Source organism: Lutra lutra, chromosome 6 (genome assembly GCF_902655055.1).
Source record: "Lutra lutra chromosome 6, mLutLut1.2, whole genome shotgun sequence".
NCBI classification, from domain to species: Eukaryota; Metazoa; Chordata; class Mammalia; order Carnivora; family Mustelidae; genus Lutra; species Lutra lutra.
Window position 1 is genome coordinate 132739452 of NC_062283.1, and position 15548 is coordinate 132754999.

General features: G+C 36.0%; 1 protein-coding gene and 1 pseudogene across 3 annotated transcripts in view; one reads left to right on the forward strand and one right to left on the reverse strand.

The window, feature by feature from the left end:
* Positions 1 to 15548, reverse strand: part of REV3L (REV3 like, DNA directed polymerase zeta catalytic subunit) — a 187496-nt gene that overhangs the window by 142318 nt on the left and 29630 nt on the right. The gene's annotated exons all lie outside the window — the stretch shown is intronic.
* LOC125103424 (uncharacterized) lies at positions 8077 to 8168 on the forward strand (annotated as a pseudogene).

Below are 15548 nucleotides of genomic sequence, written 5' to 3' on the forward strand. Positions count from 1 at the left end.
GGCTAAAATGAAAGGACAATAGAGAGTAGCTTAAATCCACACTAAGCAATAAAGAATATCAATAAAGATAACTACATAGGTAAATACAAAAGATAATAAACATGTATTTTGTAATTCCTTCTCCTATGTCATTTAAGACAGTTGCATAAAGTAAATAATTATAAAATTGTGTTGATAGGCTTATAACGTGTAATTGACATAATTTATATAAATAATATTATAATGGAGTAAAGTTTTTATGTACTACAGGCATACCGATATTGTGGGTTCAGTTCCCACAATATTCCCAAATATTGCAATAAAGTGAGTCAAATGAACTTCTTTGGTTTCCTGGTACATATAAAAGTTATGTTCACACTATAATGTTCACACTATAATTGTCTGCCAGTTGTGCAATAACATTGTTTAAAAAAATGATGTACACACATTAAAAAATATTTTCTTCCTAAAAAATGCTAGCCATCATCTGAGCTTTCAGCAAGTCAAAATCATTGATCACAGGTAATCATAGCAAATACAATAATGAAAGTTCAAAATACGGCAAGTTACCAAAATGTAACACAGACACTACGTTATCAAGTGCTGTTGGAAAAATCGTGCTGACAGAATTGCCTGTTGCCACACACCTTTAACTTGTAAAAAAAAGACAGTACCTGCAAAGCACAGAAAAGTGAAGCATAATGAAGTATGCCTGTATGAAAATTAAACTGGGATTAATCCAAACTGTCTTAAATTAACACATTAAATGTAATACCCAGAGTAACTATGAAGAAAACTAAAAGAGAAAGAGAGAGGTAGAGAGAAAAAGGGAGGGAGGAGGAAAAATGGAATTAAAACAGTATACCAGAAAATACCTATTTAGCATAAAAGAAGACTACAGTAAAGGAATAAAACAACAAGAGCATAAGACACAGAGAAAACAGTAACAAAATGGCAGATATAAAACTACCCAGAACTGGTAGGTAGTCAAAGGACACATTATATCTTGCCCTATAGCCCTCAACTCAATGGGGAGTATCAATTTTCCCATTTCACATTTGCCAGTACAATTTGGGGTACTATGCAAAGTGAGAACTTACAGAAGCATCATAAACCAAAGAAAAATTAGGAGGACTAGAATCCTTTGCCTCAGCCATGTCAAACATGCTCACTTTATTTCCTTGAATTAATTAATATACCCTATTACCAGAAGAATCATCACTGAAGAAATAGGAAAATGGCTGATGTGGAGAATTGTTTGAAGACAATAAAAAAAAATATGATTAGTATTTAGATGGAAAATACCATAACTCCTATTCTCATTCTTTAAGGTCAAGCTCCCTTGTTTAGTTCAACTATATACACCTTCCTCTACCTACAAAAGTTAAGTGCACAACTTGTTTCCTCATTTGTGTCTTCAGAGCACTTATATAAATCTATTATATTTATGAATTTACACTGTTTACATACAGTGGAATCACATCATATGTGCATTTACAGGTAGGAAGGAATCAAGGGGGATGGAAAGAGACTCAGGTAGAGAGGTAGATCAAGTGAATGACAATGAGAATGTAATTAAATCGTGCCAGTATGCCCAGTCAATAAATTTATGACCTAGTGTCATGAGATAGGGTATATAAATGTTATTCCTTAGTTTCAGTTCCTTCGTATTTCTAAAGTGGAAGCACCCCCTACTGAAAGTGCCAACTAAGTGTGATTCTGATTAAACGATACAGTTCATAAATTTTCATTAAACATGGCCCTGCTTATGGGCTAACTATTTCGACTAGAGCTGAGGGAAAGTGATGAGTGTCTGTGTCTGTAAATAAGGAAAATTAAGCTGCTGGACTTATTAAAAGATAGTATGATAGAATTCATGCAGTTTAAGAGACTATCAAGGGAAAATCTGCCTAATTCTAAAAAAAAGGTTTTAACCTCATACCTTTGCCTCAGAACCTAATTCCCACGTAAGATGCAACTTCACTGTTTCTGTCTCCACACCTACAGTGTGAGTTCCATGAACACATGCATGTCTTCTTACTCTTCCTATCCTCAATACCTAGAATACAGGGGGTGTTTGATCCACACTGGCTAAGCATATGCAACATAATATATGTACTTGGTCTTTATGTCTCATTCCACAACCCCACTCCCCACCTGCCACCTCACCTCCAGAGAGGCAAGAAGACTTGAAAGTTTAGTTCAATCACCAATGGCCAATGATTTAATCAATCCTGACTTTGTAATGAAACTTCAACAGAAACTCTGGAACAATGAGATTTGGGAAAGCTTCCTGGTTGGTGGTACATCCTGACTCCACAGAAATATCTGAGCTCAGGACCCTTCTGAACCTTGTCCTATGTATGTTTTCACCTGGCTGTTCACCTGTATTCTTTAAAATAAACTGTATAAATATAGCGTTTTTCTGAGTTCTGTAAGTTGTTCTAGCAATTTATTGAACCGAGGGTAGGGAGGGTTGAGAGAATCCCTGAATTTGCAACTGGCTAAGCAGAAGTACAGGCAGCCTGGGTATCCTTTTGGGGCTGGCATCTGAAGTGGGGGTGATCTTGTGGAACTGATCAGGGATCAGACCCTGTGGGGGTCTGACTAATTTCAGGTAGTGTCATAATTGAGTTGAATTACAGAACATCTATAGCTGATGTCAGAGAACTGAGAATTTATTGTTGGATAACCAACAGGACATCTTTTTCATACTGGTTAACTCCTTAAGAGGTCTTTCAACTGAGTCTTGTAGAAAATTCGACTGCCTTTATTTTTTCCTCCTTATAATTTCTACTAAAAAGCTAACAAAGATATTTATAATGCCCTCCTATCTTCCCTATTTGCAAGAGAATGAGAAGGGACTAAACTAAGGATCAACTTTCCATATTAGACTAATTAATTAATTAAACTAATAAACAACAAAATATAACATTAACAAATATTTTTATGATTAATATGTCAAGAATGTGATGAAATGACATGTCCAAAATTCATGTGTAATTTAGTTTGCAGTTATTACTACAGAAAGGAAAACAGTAATTACTTTGACTTTCAGAGTGACTGGGAACATCAGTTTGGGTACTATTTAAAGGCTCGCGCAGTATGGTATACCATCGCATTCTTCTAAAAAGGCTAGCCTTAAAAAATTAAACTGCTAACAGTGTTTTCAAGCCAGAATCTCCAAGAAAATGTATACCTCTCAGACTAAATGTCATAAAAATAACTAGTAGTTATTAACCTTTGCTAAAAATAAAATTCTGGCTTATAAAACAAATACTGTTTTGGGGCACCTGGCTGGCTCAGTCTCAGGTTCATAAGTTCAAGCCCCAATACTGGGTGTGGAGCCTACTTAAAAAAACAAAACCAAACCCTAAATATTGTTTTAGTTTCAGATGCCTTACAGCCAGAATGGTCATCTTAATCTTAATCTATGTGGTATTTCAATTCAAAGGTAAGTAATCCAAGGTCTTAAAGTAAAATTAATAATCTGTTAGTATCTGGATTCACATCCAGTGATGTAAAACAGTATTAATAGCTAATCAAGATAAAGTTACTATTCTTTCAAAGACACATAAATAAAATAAAACAATACAGGTAATTAAATTAATGCAAATCTAGTAAACCATTCAATGCAACCATTCTTTATGATAGTTCAAAATAAACTATCTACAAGAAAGTAAAAAGATAACACAGAATAAGAGAAACTATTTAGAAATGTTTGATAATGGATTTGTGTCTAAAGTAACTCTTATAACTCAGTAATAAAAAGACAAATAACCCAATTTTAAAATGGGCAAAGGATCTGAACAGACATTTGTCCAAAAAGATCTAAAAATGGCAAGTACATGTAAAAGACGCTCAACATTAGTAGCCACCAAAGCAAATCAAAACCACAATGAAATATACTTCACACCCACTAGACTGCTATAATGAAAAAGTGAGACAGTAACAAGTGTTGTGGATAAACTGGAAACCTCATGTACTGCTGGTAAGTAAGAATGTTAAATGGGATAGCTGCTTTGGAAAATAGGTTGGTAGTTCCTCAAAAGATTAAACATGGAGTTATATGATCAGCAATTCCATTCCTAGTTATATGCCCAAGATAAATGAAAATTTACACCCACACAAAAACTTGTACATGAATGCTCATTGTAGCATTTGTCATAATAGCCAAAAGGTGGTAATAAAGGTCCATCAACTGATAAATAAATATAATGTGGAATAGCCATACAATGGGATATTAATTCAGCCATTAAAGGGAATGAAGTACTGATAACAACTTGGATGAATAGGCAAATTGTAAACTGTATCTGAATAAACCTCAAATAATTTTTTAGCCCATACATACTCATTGTTTTATTTTGGAGGTCTCTAATGAGAAGACCTAATTTTGAATATACCATTAGTGTTAATGCATTCACTAAAATGAATTATTTGATTTGCATCACATAAATTCTGACTAAATTGAGAGAAATATAACCATTAGTCCCTAAAACCACTTTATATATCTCTATTTCCACTTAATGATGCGCTAAGTATATTATTTTAGACATTTAATCACATTAAGATAAGTTGTCAAATTACAGAGAGATGCTCTACTTATATTGATCATTACTAAAAACAGATAATGATTAAGAACTGTCAATGTAAGAAAGTTTCTTCAGACAATAAAACATTAAGACAATAAACTAAAACTGACCTACCACATGCGCTTAATATTTGCTCTGTCAAAAGTAGAGGCAGCATACCCTCCTCCTACCCCTCAAACCATCCCATTGAAAAATGCTATATAACTTTTGTATATGAATTAAATGGAAATTTTCTTATGAAAATTCTTATGTTCAGTTACTCAACAGTATCAGACTGCTATGGCCATTTAGTTCTACTAAGCATAAAGTTGGGTATATGGGGGCCTGAATAAAGCAGGTATAAATCATGAAAATCAGAATTCCAAAATATTTGACAAAAACGTACTGCTGGGGCACCTGGGTGGCTCAGTGGGTTAAGCCTCTGCCTTCAGCTCAGGTCGATCTCAGGGTCCTGGGATTGAGTCCCGCATCAGGCTCTCTGCTCAGCGGGGAGCCTGCTTCCTCCTCTGTCTCTCTCTCTGCCTGCCTCTCTGCCTACTTGTGATCTCTCTCTGTCAAATAAATAAATAAAATCTTAAAAAAAAAACACCATACTGCCAAACCTATCAAAAATAATGCAAACCAGAAGTCAATGGAGCACCATCTTTAAAGTATTAAAAGAGAAAACTGAATTTTTTTTAGTGGTTGCTTTTGAGTTTGCTGTATACATTTAATCTATATCCATTGTCAAATAACATTATACTGCACTTCATGGGTAGTACCTTAAAGCAGTATTCCAAATTCCTCTCTCCTACCCCTTGTGATATTGCTATCAAATTTCACTTATCTTAAATAAATAAATAAATAAATAAATTTCACTTATCTATAAGCTAAAATCACTCAATACGTTGTTCCTATTATTTTGAAATTATCTGTTATATCCATTAAAGACAGAAAATAAAAGGTTTTGGAGCACCTGGGGGGTGGCTCAGTCTTCGGGTCATGATCCCAGAGTCCTGGGATCAAGCCCCACATCAGACTCCCTGCTCAGTGAGAGGCCTATTTCTCCCTCTTCCACTCCCCCTGCTCGTATTCCCTCTCTTACTGTCTCTCTGTCAAATAAATAAAATCTTAAAAAGGGGGGGGCGGGGGGCGGCACCTGGATGGCACAGATGGTAAAGTGTCTGGTAAAGGGTCCTGGGATCAAGCCCCACATTGGGCTCCCTGCTCAGCGGAGAGTCTGCTTTCCCCTCTGCCTCTCTCCCCTGCTCATGTTCTCTCTCTTTCTCAAATGAATATTTTTTAAAAAATTTAAAAATAAAATTTAAAAAAAGATAAAAGGTTTTATTTTACCTTCATGTATTCCTTCACTAACTTTCCTTTTTTTCTGAAGAACTTATTTTAACATTTCTTGCAAGGCAAGTTAACAGTTCTTATACTTTTGAAAGATAAGTTCAATGTATACAGAATTCTAGGTTGGTGATTTTTTTTTCTTTCAACACTAAACATTTCTTTCTTTTTTTTTTTTTTTTAAGATTTTATTTATTTGACAGAGAGAGAGAGAGAGATCACAAGTAGGCAGAGAGGCAGGCAGAGAGAGAGAGGGAAGCAGGCTCCCGGCCGAGCAGAGAGCCTGATGCGGGGCTCGATCCCAGGACCCTGAGACCATGACCTGAGCCGAAGGCAGAGGCTTTAACCCACTGAACCACCCAGGCGCCCCTCAACACTAAACATTTCTTTCTATCTCTATGGTTTGTGTATGGTTTGTGAAGGGAAGTCCAATGTAATTCCTAGCCTTCTTTCTGTATAAGTAAGGTGTTTTTTTCTCCTCTAGCTCCCTTCAAGATTTTCTCTTTGTTTTTGGTTTCCTGCAGTTTGGAAATGATAGGTCCAGGTGTAGATTTGGTGTTTGTCATCTTCGGTGTCCTCTGCACTTCCTGGATTGGTGGTTTGGAGTCTGTCATTAATTTTAAAAATTCTTAGCCATTATTACTTCAAATATTTCTTTTGCTCCCTCCTCTCTTCTCCTGATGTGCCTATCAAAGGCATTCTTTACTTGTTACAGTGTTTTTGATTTCTATTATTTTCTTTTGATTCTTAGAATTTCAACCTCTGCTTACATTACCCATCTGTTCTTACATGTTGTTCACTTTTTCCATTAGAGCCTTTAGCATACTGATTTCCCAGTCTGACAGTTCCAAAATCTCTGCCATATCTGACTAGAAGTTAGACTATCTCTACTGTAGCTACGGGTATCAAAAACTAAAATTTCCTCAAACATCCTTGCTGTCCTTGGGTCTTCCCAGAAACTCCTTTAACAAAGTGCAAACCTTGCAGTTCCTTCATCTTTAATCCTTTATTATTACACAGGAGCCCTGTTGATGTGGTGGTAAAATGTGGGAGGAGGGGAAGTACTCCATAATCCAATGATGAGGTCTGAGTCTTTCAGTGGATCTGTATCCCTGGCTATGGCTTTTGAAAGTGCTCCTGGACTTTTTTTTTTTTTTTTTTTCCAATCCACAGATGACACAGCAAGGCTAGAGAGGAAGTTGCGTGTCCCCAAGTTGGTTAGGCTCTGGTAGTTTTCCTTTTAGGGAGGGAGAGGACAGAATGCTATGAGCTGATTTCGAAATGGTTACTATTCCCCTCTTACTAAAACATAGGAAATCCCCCTGCCTCCCAATCTTAACTGAGAACCCAGTGGAGCCTGTGGAAGAAAAACTCACAAGAGCGTGAGAGCCCTCCTAAAACTAGATCCGCAAAAGTTTTTAACTATCAAGCTAATCCACACAGCTTCTGGCAGGTAATCAGTTACAGTTAAGTTATCCTACCAGTTCTTGGCTTCATCAGTTTATGCTCCCACCAAGCTGTGATTCTTTGTATTCGCCTGTCTCTCCAGTTTTGGAGGCACCGGTTTACTCTGTGATTTTAGTTCTCTGATGGATCTAAGAAGAACAGTTGCTTTTTAGTTTGTTCAACTTTGTTCCTGATATAAGGACCTCAAGAGTGGCAACTTCCAATTTCTTTCATGTCTGAGTGGAAACCAGAATTTAATGTCTTTTTTATGTATTCCCATCATTCCTTGAACACTTTTTTTCATTTTCTGGAACAAGGAGATGTTCTAGGTTCATTTCTGAGTTTTCTCAAGGGACTCTTGGTTACTTTTAGTGAAGAATACTGTTTAGAAATCAAGATCTGGATGCAAAGTATGCTCATTGCTATGGGGGTATCATTACTTCTAGAGCCTCTAAGCACATACTAGGAAATTTATATATTTATAAACATACACACACCCTATATTTCTCTATCTATCCATCCATCCTTCTCTGTATATAATGAAAATTATTCTCAAACCCCCAATTCCAACCCAACACCCTAGAGACATTCTAACTGTCCCTATGTCCATGCTTCTTTCTCTTTGGCCAACAGTGAGAAACCTGGCTCCCATTTTCCTTAATGTATTCACTTGTTTGCAAAATCCTAAAAAACTAAGTACTTACTTTCAGAACTCCTACCCACTACCATTGAGAAAAGCACATATACTAAAATTGGAATGATACAAAGATTAGCATGGCCCTTGTACAAGAATGACACCCAGTATTTGTTTACTGTTCTTTTCCGGGGTGGGGGGATTAGGGTGGGCACAGAGAGGAGTGGTAAAATTTTCAGATAATAAAATGCACAAATACTAACTACACTTTATTAATTTTGACAAATATATCTTTATTAGGTTTTGGAACATTTTCCATTTTCATCACCTCCAAAATTCCCTTGTGCTGCTTTTCAGTCACTCCCCACCTCCTGTAAGGCAGTCACTGTTCTGATTTTTCACAACAGTTTTGTCTAGCACTTCATAAAAATGGCATACTTTTTTGTGCCCGAATTCTTTTGCCTAGGACTGCGATTTTAATGTTCATCCAGGATGTCACATGTATCAGTAGTTCATTCCTTTTGTTGTCCCATAGTAACTCCTTGTATGGATAATCAATTTGTTTACCCATTTTATATATGAGATAAGATATTCAGAGTGCCTAAAGTCATAGAGTTAACAGGATGAGAAAAATTCCAAGGGCCTCAGAGCCAGAGGTATTATAAACTCTTGATTCTTAGTTTGGTGTTCTTTTCACTTTACCAAAGCACCAAATTTTAAAAATAACAACTGGGGCACCTGGGTGGTTCAGCTGGTTAAGCACCTGACTTTTGATTTCAGCTAGGTCATGGTATCAGGATTGTGAGATGGAGCCCAGGGAATCTGAGATTCTCTCCCTCACCCTTTTCCTCTCCCCTTCCACTCATTCATAAGAACTCTCTAAAATCTTTAAAAATAAACAGATAAATAATAAAAATAACAAAAACTCCAAGGATATATTTTAACCATAAAAATTTAGTGATGTATAAGGAACTACCTACATATAATCACATCACAGATGTAATAATATTTCTCAAAATCACCACTGTGATACTTTCCAGTGAGTTCTTAGTAGGAAATGAAAAATATCTAAAATTAAAATGTTATTAAATCAAATGCAAATATTTTTAAATCTTTAAGAATATCTATAGTTAACATTGACATTTCTTCCATAATCTGTAAATTCATATTCCCTCCTAATCCTTACTTCTGCCAATGCTGATTTCAAATTTACCTGGCATTTCTTAAATATCTCTTAAACATCTACATAATTAAACATTATAACCAGTCTTCAATGAAAGTAATTTATACATTATTCATTAATTTCTTCAGTTTATTAAACTTATAAACTACCAAGAAGAGTACTCTCCTTATTCTAGCCTTTCTAGGCAATTTTTACCCTTTTGAGTCTCTCCTCAGGTCTGTCAAATCATCCAATTCTAATTCCCTAGTTAGAAAATATATCAATCTCGGGCGCCTGGGTGGCTCAGTGGGTTAAGCCGCTGCCTTCGGCTCAGGTCATGATCCCAGGTCCTGGGTTCAAGCCCCACATCGGGCTTTCTGCTCAGCAGGGAGCCTGCTTCCTCCTCTCTCTCTGCCTGCCTCTCTGCTTACTTGTGATTTCTCTCTGTCAAATAAATAAATAAAATTAAAAAAAAAAAAGAAAATATATCAATCTCTCTCTCTTTAAAACATAACATAAAAGACAAGTTTTTCTTCAACCTATAATCTTTAAACTCCTCCTCAAACCATAATTTAGTAATTCTGTACTTTTCTGTAATTTGCCTATACTATGAAATGCTACTACATTTCATTTCATTTCATTTCATTTCATTTCACGATGAAAGTTTATGGTAGCATCATTCAAGGTGACCTTAAGTCATTGCCATAGACTGAAGGGCCAAAAAGTAGAACACCGAGAGTGAAATTGCCATTAGAATAGGTTGTCCCACCATCTCCCCTACTGCCCAAACATGCATACCCTGTGTCTTGGCCCAATCTAGATGAACTTCCTGAAGATGAAGTAGTGGAGGAAGTAACAGAGAATTTGAGTTCTCTTCTTCAAAAGTATAAACAAATCTATGGATCTGTTTTATTTAACGTAGGTCCCAATGTGAGGTTCCCCTATAATAGGTTTCTAGAATTCTCATGTATTCTAAAACATCCATCTCACAAGAACATGGTGAAATATAAAGCGTACCTTTAAGTACTGAGCATCTGTAGATACTGTATTTATTTGAAATGCTCCTACAAGTTAGGGGTTATTATCCTAATTTTCCTAAGTTGAAAACAGATTAACTTCAGACTTAATCAATCTACCGTATATATGATGACCTGAGAACTTAGTCTATAACAAAAATAAGGTAGATGAGACCAACTGACTTATCGTATTTCATTTACAAGTCACAATCCTTAGCTCATAATTTATATGAAGGCCCTTCATGAAATGAAATGTAAAAATGAAATGTAAATGAATGATTTCATTTATGTGAAATAAAATGCTTATTATGATTTGGAGTGAAGAAAATGAAAGGTTTAAGATGAATCAGAGCACTGAATACAATTCTATAACAAAACTTCCCAATTCCCAGTCACCACACCAAGGACAAATGATGGTTTGATTAACAGCTATGGCAAAGACAGCTGTTTAGCACCTGGTTTCACCTTTTGGTTTTAGGTTCCAAAAATTCCTGTGAACTTCTTTTTTCATCCAAACAAAATAAAAATTTTTGATATAGCCAAGATTTCATGCCCGAAGAGCTAGACCACAAGTCTAATGAAATTCGACTTATTTGAAAGAAAAAGAAATGACAGGGATGTGATGTCACCTGCTCATTCTTCTTGTGCGCCATTAGAAAAACTGTACAAAGTAGGTTAATGTTTAAGATATACTTTCCTGAACTCCTTAATACTTTTCATCCTACTTCTTCTCTAAAAATATAGTGGCCAAAATAAAGGAGATCTGTGGAAAGCAATGATTAATCCAGAGAACTAATGTAGGTAGTCGGGCAACTGATCAATTCATCATCTTTAAGAATTAACTGAAGATAATAAGATGGCAATGGGAAAAGAACATAAAAAGCTCTTGGAACACGGCAAAATGCCTTGGAAGGGAAGGAAAAATAGAAACTTTTGCTTCCAGTTAAAGTGTCAATAAGAATATACTTCTATCTGAAGAAAAAAAAAAGGTGTTAACAGGAATGCAGATAAAATAAAGACAATTAAAGGTAGTAAATAAATTTAGAAATTGGATTACTAAAAGTACCCTTACAAAGCTTACAAAGAAAGTATCTTTTAAAAATATTTTCTGGCCTAGTTGTTCCAAAGTAATAAGGAGAATAAGCCAACAATCAAACATACATTTTTACTGAACACCTAGTATATAAATGGTTTTGCATAGGTAATGTGATTTTACTTATTTTTAAAAAGATTTTATTTATTTGAGAGAGAGAGAAAGAGAACATGAGTGGTGGGGAGGGACAGAAGGAGAGGGAGAAGCAGACTCCTCACTGAGCTCAGGGAGCACAACTCAGGGGCTAGATCCCAGGACCCCAGGATCATAACCCAAGCCTAAGGCAGAGGATTACTCGATTAACCAACCGAGCCACCCAAGCACCCTGGTAATGTGATTTTTAAAATGAATTAAATATAGTCTCTTGCCCCATCTTTAGCTGGGGATAGGGTTGGGGCACCACGTTTCATATAAGACATAACAGAGATGGAAACAAAATGCTTAGGGAGCCTAGAGAAAAGAGAATTCAAATGGAAGTGTGGCAAAAAGGTTTCATAGAAGTGATATTTCCACTGGACTTTAAAAGGATGGGCAGGTATTTAATAGGCATAGATAGGAAAAAGGTAGAACAAGGGGGAAAAAAACGGAATAACATGAGAAAGGTATGGGAGTTAGAAATAAGTGTAAGATATATTCAGGAAAATCCAAGTGTATATGAGTGGGGTAGAAAAATAGTGTTCATGATAAAGAGAGAGAAAATGAGAAAAGAAAAGCCTAGAGAAGCAGATTGGAAAAGAGACTGAGGAATCCCTAAACACTACATAATAAGTTCATTTTTAGCAGTAGGGATTCAAATTATTTTGAGCCTTAGAGACACACATAATCTAGGTTCTTACTATCAGATAAGCCTGCATACAAGTTAAATTTCACTTTAACAACTATGTTGTCTTGCAGTTATCAATCAGCAACTCTCATGTGAAATTTAAAATCAGAATAAATGCAGAAGCTGGTTAAATGCTAAATTTCAAAAGATATCCAGCTGCTCAATGGTCAACATGGTTATAAGCAGGGTGAGCACTTAATTTATCACCTCCACTGGGATTTTTCAGAATAAAGGGGGGGCACTATTAATAATTACACTAGTATAAATTCAGAACATCCCAAGCAAACTGGGATGAATGGTTAACCTAGTTTTAAAAATTCCCCAAATCAAAGGGACTCTTACATTCTCTTCAGTGGGAATTTCCAACTGTGGAGCAGGAGGAGAATCCAGTATTTGATATTGAGATCAACAGCTATAGCATTTTAAAGAAGCACATACTAAAAATGAGTAACAGATCTATTTTATAGTAGCAGAGGCATGAAGGATGAATAACTTCATGCAAATCTGTATAAGATTTCTTTATCTTAACTAATGACAACCATACTGATTACTACAAAGCAACTACATACTGATTACTAACCTCACAAGCACATTTAAACTTAGATAGTATTCCCTAAGTTTCTGTTTTTCATATTTGAAAACAAGTTAATTTTCAACTATACCAACCATCTCAAAGCATATTACTTTTTCTTTTAATACAAGAGAGGAAAAAAAAAATCTTTTTTTATTGCTAAAATTACAGAAAACACTATGGCTTGGCAAAAGATTATTATGTAGAAGGTTGCAACTTGGCCTTTAACCTTTTGCCAAATACCATACCACAGGTGTTCTGAATTACCAGTAAACCCAGATGTGAGATATTTCAAATCCAACCAGAAATTAATTGAGACAAAACAATACTATGGTCTTCATGAATGAAACCAAGAACTTCTTTAAAAAAGGGAGGGGAGGAGAAACCAAGAACTTCTAATGTCTAATGTTAGCACTTTGGGAAAATAATTTAACTTCTTCTAAATATTCATTCTAGTTAAAGTCTGAGACCTGATAAAGAAGGTCTTGACACTGCAAAAAGAAATCAAACATTTGATATTAGAAAATATTTACAATCACCTAATACCACAGGTTGGCCGACTTTTTCCCTAATAGGACAAATAGCAAATTTTTAGGTTTTGTGGGCCATAGAGTCACTTGTTGATAATACAGAAATGAATGGAGGGGGCTGTGATCCAATAAAACTTTATTTAGAAAAACAGGTGGTGGGGCTGGATTTGGTTCTCTGGGTTTTATAAAAGTATAAGCGCCTTTGTATCCCTCGTCTTGGACAGTGTCTAGTACATAATATATGATCCGAAAATGTCTGTAGCTGAATCCTATTATTTAATAAAAAACATAAGCAAAATGTCTGAGCTATCTTGTTACAAACATTGTGTTTACTGAATGTTATTTGAGACTAACTTCCTAGTTAGAATTTGTAAGTTGGTATTTCTCACAAAAATACTTACTTCAAAATTTCTTTTCATTTAAAAAACTGTAATAGTAATATTAATCATGGTCATTCACTACTGAACTCTGTTTACCCAAGATTAATACTAATTTTCTGGCTCCTTGGCCATTTACATAAATAGATAATCTAATTACACAGTGTAAGGACCAGAGCTGAAAGGTCATGTTGAGTTAAAGCTAGAGTTAATACCATGGCAAGTGAGAGTGAAAGGCAGGTGGAAAGAAGCCTGAGAAGACTGGTGTGCAGAGGAGAGAATGGAAGAGAAGACAGACCTGTCTGTACCATGCAGTGAAGATCTGAGAGATTTCTCTGTATTATAATAATAAATCTCCTTTTTATTAGAGCTTCTGTGAAAGGGCTTCTGTTCTTTGCAGTTAAATGATTCCTGCCTAGAAAATGGATTATGAGACATTTGGAGAGGAGTTAATATTTGAGCTGAATTTTAAAAAAATGAATAGACAGGGATTCTAGTCTACATGGATTAATAGGGAACGGATTTACCCTCCTGCCTGAAACAACAACAACAGGAAAAAAAAAAAAAAAGAAAGAAAGAAACAGACATTAGACATTAGCTAGTATAGGAGAGTAATCCCTGACAGAAGGAAACAAAATGAGCCCTCTTATGATAGCTCCCTGCTTAGAGAGTGCTTCCAAGGAGCAGAGAGGGAAAGAAGTCAGGTAGAGCTCAGCAATCTCCCTGAGTTGAGGAAGCAGGAGTCCAAGCTTGCTAGAATATGTCCAGTAGAGTACCACCGAGGAGACAGTCGTAGAAAGATAGAATAGATCTGGAGAGGGCCCCCTGAAGACTTTACTGAGTAACATCAGCACAAGCTTGTGAGTAATCTACCCGAAGCGAGAGAAGAACTAAAAGGAGCAGAGGGACCAATTTCAGGGGTCAGACAGTGGCAGGAAGAATTTGTTTCATCCAGAATGGGAAAAAAATCTCACACTTCACAGGACATCGGGCAGAATAATCATAAGTTATTACCTCAGTAATGGAGCAAAATGCGCCCTGGATAAAGTTCATTCTGTTTCCACCTGGACAAGCATAAGAATAGCATTGAAAGTGTCAAACAATTTCCAAGTAAGTGTCCCAGAATAAAATAGAGTATTTCTAGAAATGCAAAATATCCTAAACGCAAGGTTAAATTAATTAAATTCATAATGTCTGGCATCTGATAAAAAAAATTATCAGACATGGAAATAGAAAAATATAGCCCATAATGAGAAGAAACAGCAGCAGCAGAAACAAGCCAACAACTGATAAATGTTGGGGGCAGCAAAAATATCAAGATAATTCTTATAATCTGTATGTTGAAAAAAGTGGAGGAATGCTTGGACATGTTAAGCAGAGATGTAGACAATATAAAAAAAGGTGAATAAAAATTTTCATCTTACTAGAGATGAAAAATAAATGTTTGAGGTGAAAAATACAATAGATGGAATTAAAAGTACATTAGAAATGCCATGGGTGCCTCGGTGGCTTGCGGTGGCCCAGCTCTAGATTCTGGAGTCCCAGGATCAAGCCCCACAACAGGCTCCCTGCTCAGCAGGGAGTCTGCTTCTCCCTCTCCCTCTGCCCCACCCCATGCTCCTTCTCTCTCTCTCTCTGCTTGCTCACTCTCTCTCAAATAAAATCTTTTTTAAAATCTTTTTTTTTTAAATGCCAGAATGGGGGTGCCTGGATGGCCCAGGGGTTTAAGTCTCTGCCTTTGGCTCAGGTCATGATCTCAGAGTCCTGGGATCAAGCCCCACATCGGGCTCTCTGCTCAGCAGGGAGCCTGCTTTCTCCTCTCTCTCTGTCCGCCTCTCTGCCTACTTGTGACCTCTGTCAAATAAATAAAATCTTAAAAAAAAAAAAAAAAAAGTCTTACAAAAAAAAAAAAAAAAAAAAGCCAGAATGAAGGATTAAGAATTTGAGAGCAGCAACGGAAATTACCCAAAATGAGGCACAAAATAATCCTGGAGGG